This window comes from Dromiciops gliroides, chromosome 2, assembly GCF_019393635.1.
Source record: "Dromiciops gliroides isolate mDroGli1 chromosome 2, mDroGli1.pri, whole genome shotgun sequence".
In the NCBI taxonomy this organism is placed as follows: Eukaryota; Metazoa; Chordata; class Mammalia; order Microbiotheria; family Microbiotheriidae; genus Dromiciops; species Dromiciops gliroides.
The window spans coordinates 355,679,861-355,689,497 of record NC_057862.1 but is presented as its reverse complement, the minus strand read 5'-3'; positions in this window follow the sequence as shown (position 1 = coordinate 355,689,497).

Here is a 9,637-nt window from a genome sequence, read left to right as displayed (position 1 = left end):
CCTGGAGATCAGAAAAAAGTATTGGGTATGTTGGGAACCATGATATAAAATCAATTGTTGAAGCCACGCAAGTGGCTGATTTCTTTGTGGAGAGGTTAGAGAAAGAAAAGAGCCCAGAGTTGTGGAAAAAGTGCTTTGTCAACATTTAAGTGCTACAGAAATGTGTTATTATTAGGAAAAGAAGTAGGGCAGGGCTGTGAGAAGACAGCCTAGGTGGGAATGTATCAGCATCGAAAGACAATCAATCTCTCCATAGCTGAACGCCTCCAAACTCACCACCAGGTAACTTTAGGAAGCCTCTCTGACCAAACCCACCTTCTTCATGAATTTCTCCACCCAGGTGGGGGGGGGGAGGGGGAATCTGTTTTCCCCTAAATTTGCTAAAACAAGAGGACATTTGAGTAAAAAGAGAACTTCGTTTTAGCTTATCTTTTATCTTCATTCTAAGTAGCTTCTGGCTCCACAGATGGACTTGGTTTCCACAAATAGACCCAGCCTAGGGTTACTGGATGAGGAACCCAGAAATTATAGAATGTCAGGGTGATTAGGGACCTTAAAGATTATCTCATCCAACTCCTTCATTTTACAGCTGAGGAAACTGAGACCAAGGAGGGGAAAAGAGACGCTTACCCAAGGTCACAAGTCTGTTAGTGGCAGAGCTAAGGTTCAAAATGAGACACCCTCTCCCCCCATTCCTAATCCAAGGTTCTCTCTACTTCAGTAGGATGCCTCCTGTGCTCTGCAAATGAACTCATCTTCTGTTTCTATCCCCCTATTCATTTACATCACCTTCATTTCCAAATATATCTCCCTCCCCCACCCAGGAAGCCATCCCTCATAACAAAGAATTTTTTAAAAGGAAAAAAAAACCCAATTCCACCAGAGTAACTGAGTCTGAAAGTATATGTAGGGTTCTTCACCTATAATCCCCAACCTCTGGAAAGAAGGAAAGGAGATGTTTTTCAGGGATATGGTTTTTTAAGTATCATTAATTACACAGCATTCAGTTTTGTTTTGGTTTTTTGTTCTTCCATTTATATTACTGTAGTCATTGGTTTTGCTAGTTCTGCTTATTTCACTTTGCATAAATTTATGTGTCTTACCAAACTTCTAACAAGAAAATTTGAGGGCAGCTAGGCTGTGCAATAGATAGAACATGGGGCTTGGAGTCAGGAAGACTTGAGTTCAAATGTGCCCTCAGACACTTTACTAGCTGTGTGACCCCAGGCAAGTCGCTTAATCCTGTTTGCTTCAATTTCCTCATCTGTAAAACTAGCTGGAGAAGGAAATGACCAACCATTTCAGTACCTTTACTGAGAAAACCCCAAATAAGGTCACAAAGAGTCAGACACAACTGAACAACAACCACTACCTAGCTTCTCAGGTCTTCATATTCATCATCCTATTTAAAATGTCAGTGTCTCAAAGGCAGAGACTCACTTTTATATTTGTTTCCCCTAGCCTTCTCACAGAACCCTGCACATAGTAGGTGCTTACTAAGGGATTATTTGCCATTCATTAAGTAATATTCCATTACATCCATGCACTACAACTTGTTTACCATTCCTCAGTCAATGAACATCTATTTTTGTTTTTAGTTTTGCTACTGAAAAAAAAATGCTACTACAAATATTCTGGGGTATGTAGGACCTCTAGGACCTCTCTGCCAGTAACTTCATTGGGGTATATGCTGAATAGCAGGGTCTCTGAATCAAAGATTATGGGCGTTTTTGTCACTTTCTTAGCATAATTACAAATGGCTTTCCAGAAGGGTCTGCCCAATTCATAGCTCCCACCAGCAGCAGTGAAGAAACATCTTTCTGGAGGCAGCTAGGTGGTACAGTGGAAAAAGAGCTAGGCTTGGAGTCAAGAAGACCTGAGTTTAAATCTACCCTGAGATACTTACTAGCTGTTCGACCTTGGGTAAGTCATTTAACCTTTGGATTTCTGCCCATAAAACAAGAATGATAATAGCACCTAACTCCATTAGTGAAGAACAAACAATGTGTTAACACAGTGCCTGGCACATATTAGGTACTTAATAAAAGCTTGTGTGTGTGTGTGAGATCAGGGATATTTGATGCAAAGTTCTCATTTTTTATTTTTCCCCCAATTGATGACTTCCATTTTTCTCCTAGTTGCACTGATTTTATTAGTGCAAAAGCTGTTCAATTTCATGTAATTAAAATGTTCTACTTTACCTTTTGTAATCCACTCTATCCCTTGTTGTATTAAGGTGGGGTTTTTTCCTAGCCATACCTGTGAAAGGCACCAGATCTGACTTTATTTTAATATGTTTATGGTGTTATCTTCAATATTCAGGTTATAAAATTGATCTTGTTAAAAAAAAATCTCAATAATTTCCACCCACAACAGAACCCTCCATATACCAAAGTAAACACATTGGCCTTGTATGACAGTGTAGGCCTGCTTCAGAACCAAGAACCCACTACCTCTCTGCTGAGAAGTAGAAATACTTCATTGTCAGTTTTCTAAAATGAAATTTGGTCACTTAATTGATCAGTTATGATCTTTCAATGTTGTCTACCTCCACGGTGCTGTGGTGATTGGGTACATCATTTTGGTTCTTACTTCACTTTGTATCAGTTCAAATAAGTCTCTTCAAATTTTTTCTGAAATCTTCCCATTCGTCTTCTCTTATGCCTCACTACTATTCCACTACACTTATATACCACAATATGTTCAGCCATTCATGCCCCCTCCCCAGCACACTCACACCAATTGATGGGGATTTTTTTTTGGCCTTGCTTTCATTTTTAACTGTCCTGAAAGTGTTGTATATTGGACCTTTGCCTCTGTTTTTGAACACACACACACACACACACAAATACATATATATACATATGTATGTATATGTATGTATGTGTGGGTTTGTATATATGTGACTAATGGTGCCTACACTGGATACCTCAAAGGGTAAATATTGTTTCAATACTTTTCTAGTATCATTCCAGAATGCTTGCACCATTTCACAGCCTCACCAACAGCAGCAAACATACCCTCCTTCTTAAACATTTCCCTCCTTGGTCTCTGAAAAGGTCAAAAAGATAAAAGTCAAGTTAGGTTGTATCTATTATTGACTGTTTTCATCTCTTGTTCATGTGAGGCAAAAACCTCAAGGTTGTCTTTTTTTATTTTTAAGTGAGGCAATTGGGGTTTAAGTGAGGCAAGTGACTTGCCCAGGGTCACACAGCTAGTAAGTGTTAAGTGTCTGAGGCCGGATTTGAACTCAGGTACTCCTGACTCCAGGGCCGGTGCTCTATCCACTGCACCACCTAGCTGCCCCTCAAGGTTGTCTTAATGTGAATTTCTCTTATTATTAGTGATTGGCTCATCATTAAACATGGTTGTCTATAGTAGCACTTCTTTTGAAAACTGCCTATGAATTCACCTCGATGGCTTCTTCCTGCCCCCTTGCACAGCACAGTCTCTCACAGACGAGGATCTGCCTCTTCAGGAAGGGAAGCCCAGTTCCCAGACCCTGCTCTTTGAGCTCTGTTAATTGACTCCTTGGAATCCCACTGATGGAGAAGGAAGGAGAGCCTGACGATGAGCACCTGCTTGATTTTTCTTTAACCTTTCCCTGGGCCAAGGAGGGATTTGAGGGTAGGACTGAGTGGTGCCCATTGGTTGTATCCTTCCCAGCCTTGGTCCTTCCTGAAGCGTCATCCCTGAGTCATTCCCCATCAAGCCTTAGTTTCCTCATTTGAAAAAGATGTAATTAATAATAGTATCATTACCCACCTCTTATGATGCTTTTGAGGAAAGCACTTTGTAAATCTGGAGCTGGGGAGGAGAAGTAATATGGAGGAAGGGTCTGTCTGTAGAAGGAAACCTGGCAGGGGGCAGCTAGGTGGTGCAGTGGATAGAGCACCGGCCCTGCATTCAGGAGGACCAGAGTTCAAATCCTGCCTCAGACACTTGACACTTACTAGCTATTCAACTCTGGCATAGGTCACTTAACCCTCATTGCCCTTCCCCCCCCCCCCCAAAAAAAGAAGGAAGCCTGGCTTGAGTCCTAGCTTTGCTACTCACAAAAGCAAAGTGACCTGAAGTAAATCACTTCCTCTCTAGGGGCAGCTAGGTGGAGCAGTGGATAAAGTACCAGCCCTGGATTCAGGAGGACCTGAGTTCAAATTTGGCCTCAGACACTTGGCACTTACTAGCTGTGTGACCCTGGGCAAGTCACTTCACCCTGATTGCCTCCGTTCCTCATCTGTAAAATGAGCTGGAGAAGGAACTGGCAGACCCCTCCAATATTTCTGCCAAGAAGCCCCAGACGGGGTCAGAGAGAGTCAGATGTGACTGACATGACTAAACAAAAACAACAGCTCTTCTCTCCTCCATCTCTGGAAACTCTCTATCTGCAAGGATGGCAAGCACCTTCATCGGTAGGCAGCGCAGCCCCTGGCCCAGAGCTTCATTCTGAAGCAAAGACCTGACTTACCTGGTCTATGGGATCCTATCTATGCCCTTCAGAGACCCTGGGAACTACAAAGCGGAGTGGGGCCCAGGCTTCCCTTCCACATTCTACAAATAGGCAATAAACTCCTGAGCTTTGTTGGAAGCAGGAATGAGATACAAGTTTAGATAAGATATGATCCCTACTCTCTGGGAGCGCATAGTCTACAGGAGAACAAGATAAATACATCAATAACTGTGACTCAGGTCTCCCACAATCATTTATTAAGCACTTATTATACTCAAGAAAGACCTTGGGCTACAAAGAAAACATGAAAGAGTCTCAGCCTTCAAAAAAGCTTGGAGGGGGAGGGGAGAAGGAAGATACAATATACATTTTTTTTAATGAGTATATATTAAGCTGCTACTTTGTACCAGGCACTGGGTAGATAGGTGCTGGGTATACAACCATAAAAGGGAGGCAATCCCTGCTCTTGAGGGGTTTACATTCTAATATTAAGAGATGTCCCAGGGGGCAGCTAGGTGGCAAAGTGGATAAAACACCAGCCCTGGATTCAGGAGGACCTGTGTTCAAATCCAGCCTCAGACACTTAATGCTTATTAGCTGTGTGATCCTGGGCAAGTCACTTAACCCTCATTGCCCCGCCAAAAAAGAAAAAAAAAAAAAGAGGTCCCATATCAGGGGAGTGGAGTCCTGGGAAGAATGTTTCCATCCAAGGAGTCACAAGGATGATGAGTGGAGCCATATGGCAGTGGATCGACAGACCCTTTGCAGAAGCAGGGGTGGTAGAGAGCTCATTCAATTATGTTTTTACAGAACAAGAGGTGGAGAGAAGAGTGGAGAGGGGAGGAGAGCTGGCCAAGTTGGATGGGAAGCATGGCCTGGGACTGGCTGGACAGGATGAATTAGATGAGTTGGAAATGAATATAAATAAGTAAGAAAATTAAAGAGGAAGAGAAAACTGAGAAAGGGGGTAGGGGAGACTCAGAGAAGACTTAATGGAGGAAATGACCCCTCCCTCAGCTGAACCCTAAAGGAAGAGGAGAATTCTGGGAGGTAGCAATGAGGAGAGGGTGTGTTTCAGACATGGGAGATGGCTTGACAAAACACAGAAGCAGGAGATGGAGCCTCATCTCAGTAGAGTTCCCAAAGGCCATTAATATGAAATAAAGCTGAAAGAACAAGCTAGAGCTGACTCGGGAAGGTCCCTGGATTCCAGCCTGAGGAGTTTGTGTTTTATCGTAGCGGTAATAGACCACCATCTTAAGCTTTTTGTTGTTGTTGTTTTGGTTTGGTTTTTTTGTTTTTGTTTGTTTTTGGCGGGGCAATGAGGGTTAAGTGACTTGCTCAGGGTCACACAGCTAGTAAGTGTCAAGTGTCTGAGGTCAGATTTGAACTCAGGTCCTCCTGAATCCAGGGCTGGTGCTTTATGCACTGCACTGCCTAGCTACCCCCCATCTTAAGCTTTTTGAGTAGAGCACTGAAATGGTCAGGCCTGTGCCTTGAGAAGATTTTTGGCAAGTGTGTATGGGGTTAGATGAGAGAGACTGGAAACCAGAAGACCAGTAAAGAAATTATTGAAGTTGTTCAGGTGAGAGGTGACAAAGATCTGAACTATGAAGATGGATGTGTGAGTGGAGAGAAGGAGGCAGCTTCCAGTTACACTGTAGAGTTAGACATGACAAGACTTGGCAACAGTTTGGATTGGGAGGAAGGGGGCAAAAGGATGGCTCCAAGGTGGGGAGCAAGGGGGACTGGGAGGAGGAGAATGCCCTCTGCAGAAATGGGGAAGTGTGGAGAAGCAAGTTTGCTTGTGGGATGAATGGATAGGGACATGCGTTTTAGATCAGGGCTTCTTAAACTTTTTCCAATTGCGACCCCTTTTCATCCCCAAAATTTTTATGTAACCCTGGGCATATAGGTATATAAAATAGATGTACATAAGTTTATATTGTTGCCAAATTTGTCACGACCCCCCACATTCAGCTTTGCGACCCCATATGGGATCGAAACCCACAGTTAAGAAACCAGGTTTGAGAAGACTGTGGTACGACTGGGGAAGATGCCCAGCAGGCAGTTGGCATTGCGAGACTAAAGTACAGAAGAGACCAGAACTGGACGTGGAGACCTGAGAATCATCTCTGTAGAAATGATATTTGAACTCATAGAAACAGATGAAATCACCAAGAGAAAGTATAGAGTGTGCAGTGCCCCTTGGCTAAGGCCCTAAAGCTCTGGGCTTCCTCTGCCCTCCAGCCAAACCCAGTGGATGATGCCCACAAAATGCTCCTGCATCTTCCAGCCAGCAGGAACCCAGACCCAAGCAATCCCTACTAGTTCATCTCAAAGGGAGTGTTGACATCATAGGAAAAGGAACAGAAGACAGAATTTCAGCAAATGCTCTTGAAGGATAAAGAGAGAAGAGGATTATAAAATCCATATGGACTGGGCTAATGTGAGGCTAGGGTAGCTAAATGTGGATAGAGCGCCAGACCCGGAGTCAGGAAGACTCATCTCCCTGAGTTCAAATCTGGTCTCAAACACTTACCAGCTGTGTGACCCTGGGAAAGTCACAACCCTGTTTGCCTCAGTTTCTTCATTTGTAAAAAGAACTGGAGAAGGAAATGGCAAACCACTCCAGTATCTTTGCTTAGAAAATCTCAAATGAGGTCACGAAGAATCAGATGTGATTGAAACAACTGAACAACAGTGTGAGGCTGCCATGACTCCTCTTTCATTCTAATGAGACTCAGAAGGTGAAAGCATTGAAGTGTACAAGCCTAAACCCTCTAAGAGGCTGCAAAACAAGACTTTGGATATTGAGAATGAAATAAGAGGGTCCTCCATTTCCCACCTCAGGGCCTTTGCCCAGCCTGTACCCTGGGTCCCAAATGTTCTCCTTCCTCACCTTTGCCTCATACAATTTCTGATTCCTTCAAGATGCAGCTCAAGCACTAACTTCTACGTGAAGCCTTTTACTGTAATTGTTAGTGTCCTTCTGATCTACCTAATAATAATAGGTAGCCTTTAAATGGTACCTAATATGTGCTGGACCCTGTGTTATTATTCCTATTTAACATCAAGGGAAACAGGTAAATAGTGGTTAAGTGAGTTACTCAGGGTCATACATCGAGGAGTGATTGAGGCTGGATTTGAACTCAGGTCTTCCTGACTCCAGGTTGTAAGATATAATGGACTTTTTGACAGTGCCCAAAGGCCTCAACCAGAGGAGATTAATCTAGACTGATTGAATTAAGTGAGACTGAGGGAGAGCAATTGACTTCACTGATTAGCCTACTTAAAGTTAATTAAATTAAAACCACACCTGCCTGACTCCCAAGAGGGCATGTTCTCAGAAGCTGTGGACTCTGACATCAACAGGAGACCACCCTCAACTAATCAGCTTGAAGGATCTCCCCATCTGGGGGAGGGGGACAGGAAGTAGGAAGTGAGGCTGGCTCCCTTGCCTGGCCTCTTTCTTTGCAGAACCTCAGGTTGGTGGCTGAGGGAAGGAGAAGACAGAGTCCAGTCTGAATCCTAGGGTAGGATTCAATTTTCTGAACTCCACATGTTCTCTCTTTACTAAACCCTAATATTCTTTAATAAATGCTTAATGCCTAAACTGTTGCTAAAGCTTCTAACTTATAAGTAAATCCTAGCTAGTTTCCCCCACACACACGAGGCGGGGAGGGAGAAAAAGGCAACCACACACAGATTTTAAACATAACAAGGTCTAGGACTCTTATCTTCTGTACCACCTAGCTGCTCTGATGTATATCATTTATTCCGTATAAATGTAAATCTACACACATATGTGTAGGTATACATGCTTATATGTATAAATGTATCTTATATACACACATACACATACTCTACATATTTGCATTGTCTTTCCTGATAAAATATAGCCCTTGAGGGCAGCGACTGTTTAATTCAGTTTCTTTTTTGGTTTGGGGGGGTTGTTTTGGTGGTGTTGGGTTTTTTTGTTTGGTTGTTTTTTTGGTTTTTTCCCCTGCAGGACAATGAGGGTTAAGTGACTTGCCCAGGGTCACACAGCTAGTAAGTGTCAAGTGTCTGAGGCCAGATTTGAACTCAGGTTTTTTAATCCCCAGCACTTAGCAGGATGCCTGCCTGTCACTGTAATAGATAATTAGGAAATGCTCGTTGAATTGAATGGCATACAGTGCAAAGAGAAGGGGGTCCAGGACAGAGCCCCTGGGCTCTGGGGGACCAGATATGGATGTTGGTCCAGTAAGACATACTGAAAAGCCATGGTAAGACAGGTAGAAGGAGAAGTAGCAAAGAACATTATCCCTGAATCTGAGGAAAGAATGAGTACCAAGTAAAAGGGATGTTTGACACCATCTAAGAGCTGTCGAGATGTCAAGGAGGATAAAGACTGGGAAAAAGCCACTGGATTTCTCAGTTAAAAAATTGCTGGTAACCTTGGAGAGCACTGTGTCAGTCAAGTGATAGGCTGGGCAGCCTCATTGCAAGGGGCTGAAAAGTGAGTGGGTGGTGTGGAAGTGGAAGCATCAAGTGTAGACTAAAATACAAAATAGTACATGATAGTGTGTTGGAGAAATGCAAGGTGCTAATCATGGAGGAGTCAGTCAGGAAACATTGCTTGAGGGCTTACTTCATGCTAGGCACTGTGCTAAGCACTAGGGATATAAAGACAGGCAAAATGAACAATCCCTGCCCTCAAGGAGCTCACAGTCTAATGGACAAAACAACATGCAAACAACTTCATATAAACAAGCTATATACAGGATAAATTGTTCTTTCTTCTTTGGGGGGGGGGCAGGGCAATGAGGGTTAAGTGACTTGCCCAGAGTTACACAGCTAGTAAGTGTCAAGTGTCTGAGGCCAGATTTGAACTCAGATCCACCTGAATCCAGAGTCTGTGCTTTATCCACTTCAACACCTAGCTGCCCCCTTATCCTTCCTACTTGAAGTGGACCAATGACATCAGGGGGGTGATATCTTGACTTGCAAGTGAGTTGGATTTAAGTGAGGCAGAACTGTTCTTTTCTTTCTTTTCTTTTCTTTTTTTTGGCAGGGCAATGAGGGTTAAGTGACTTGCCCAGGGTCACACAGCTAGTAAGTGTCAAGTGTCTGAGGCTGCATTTGAACTCAGGTCCTCCTGATCCAAGGCTGGTGCTTTATCCACTGCACCACCTACCTGCCGAC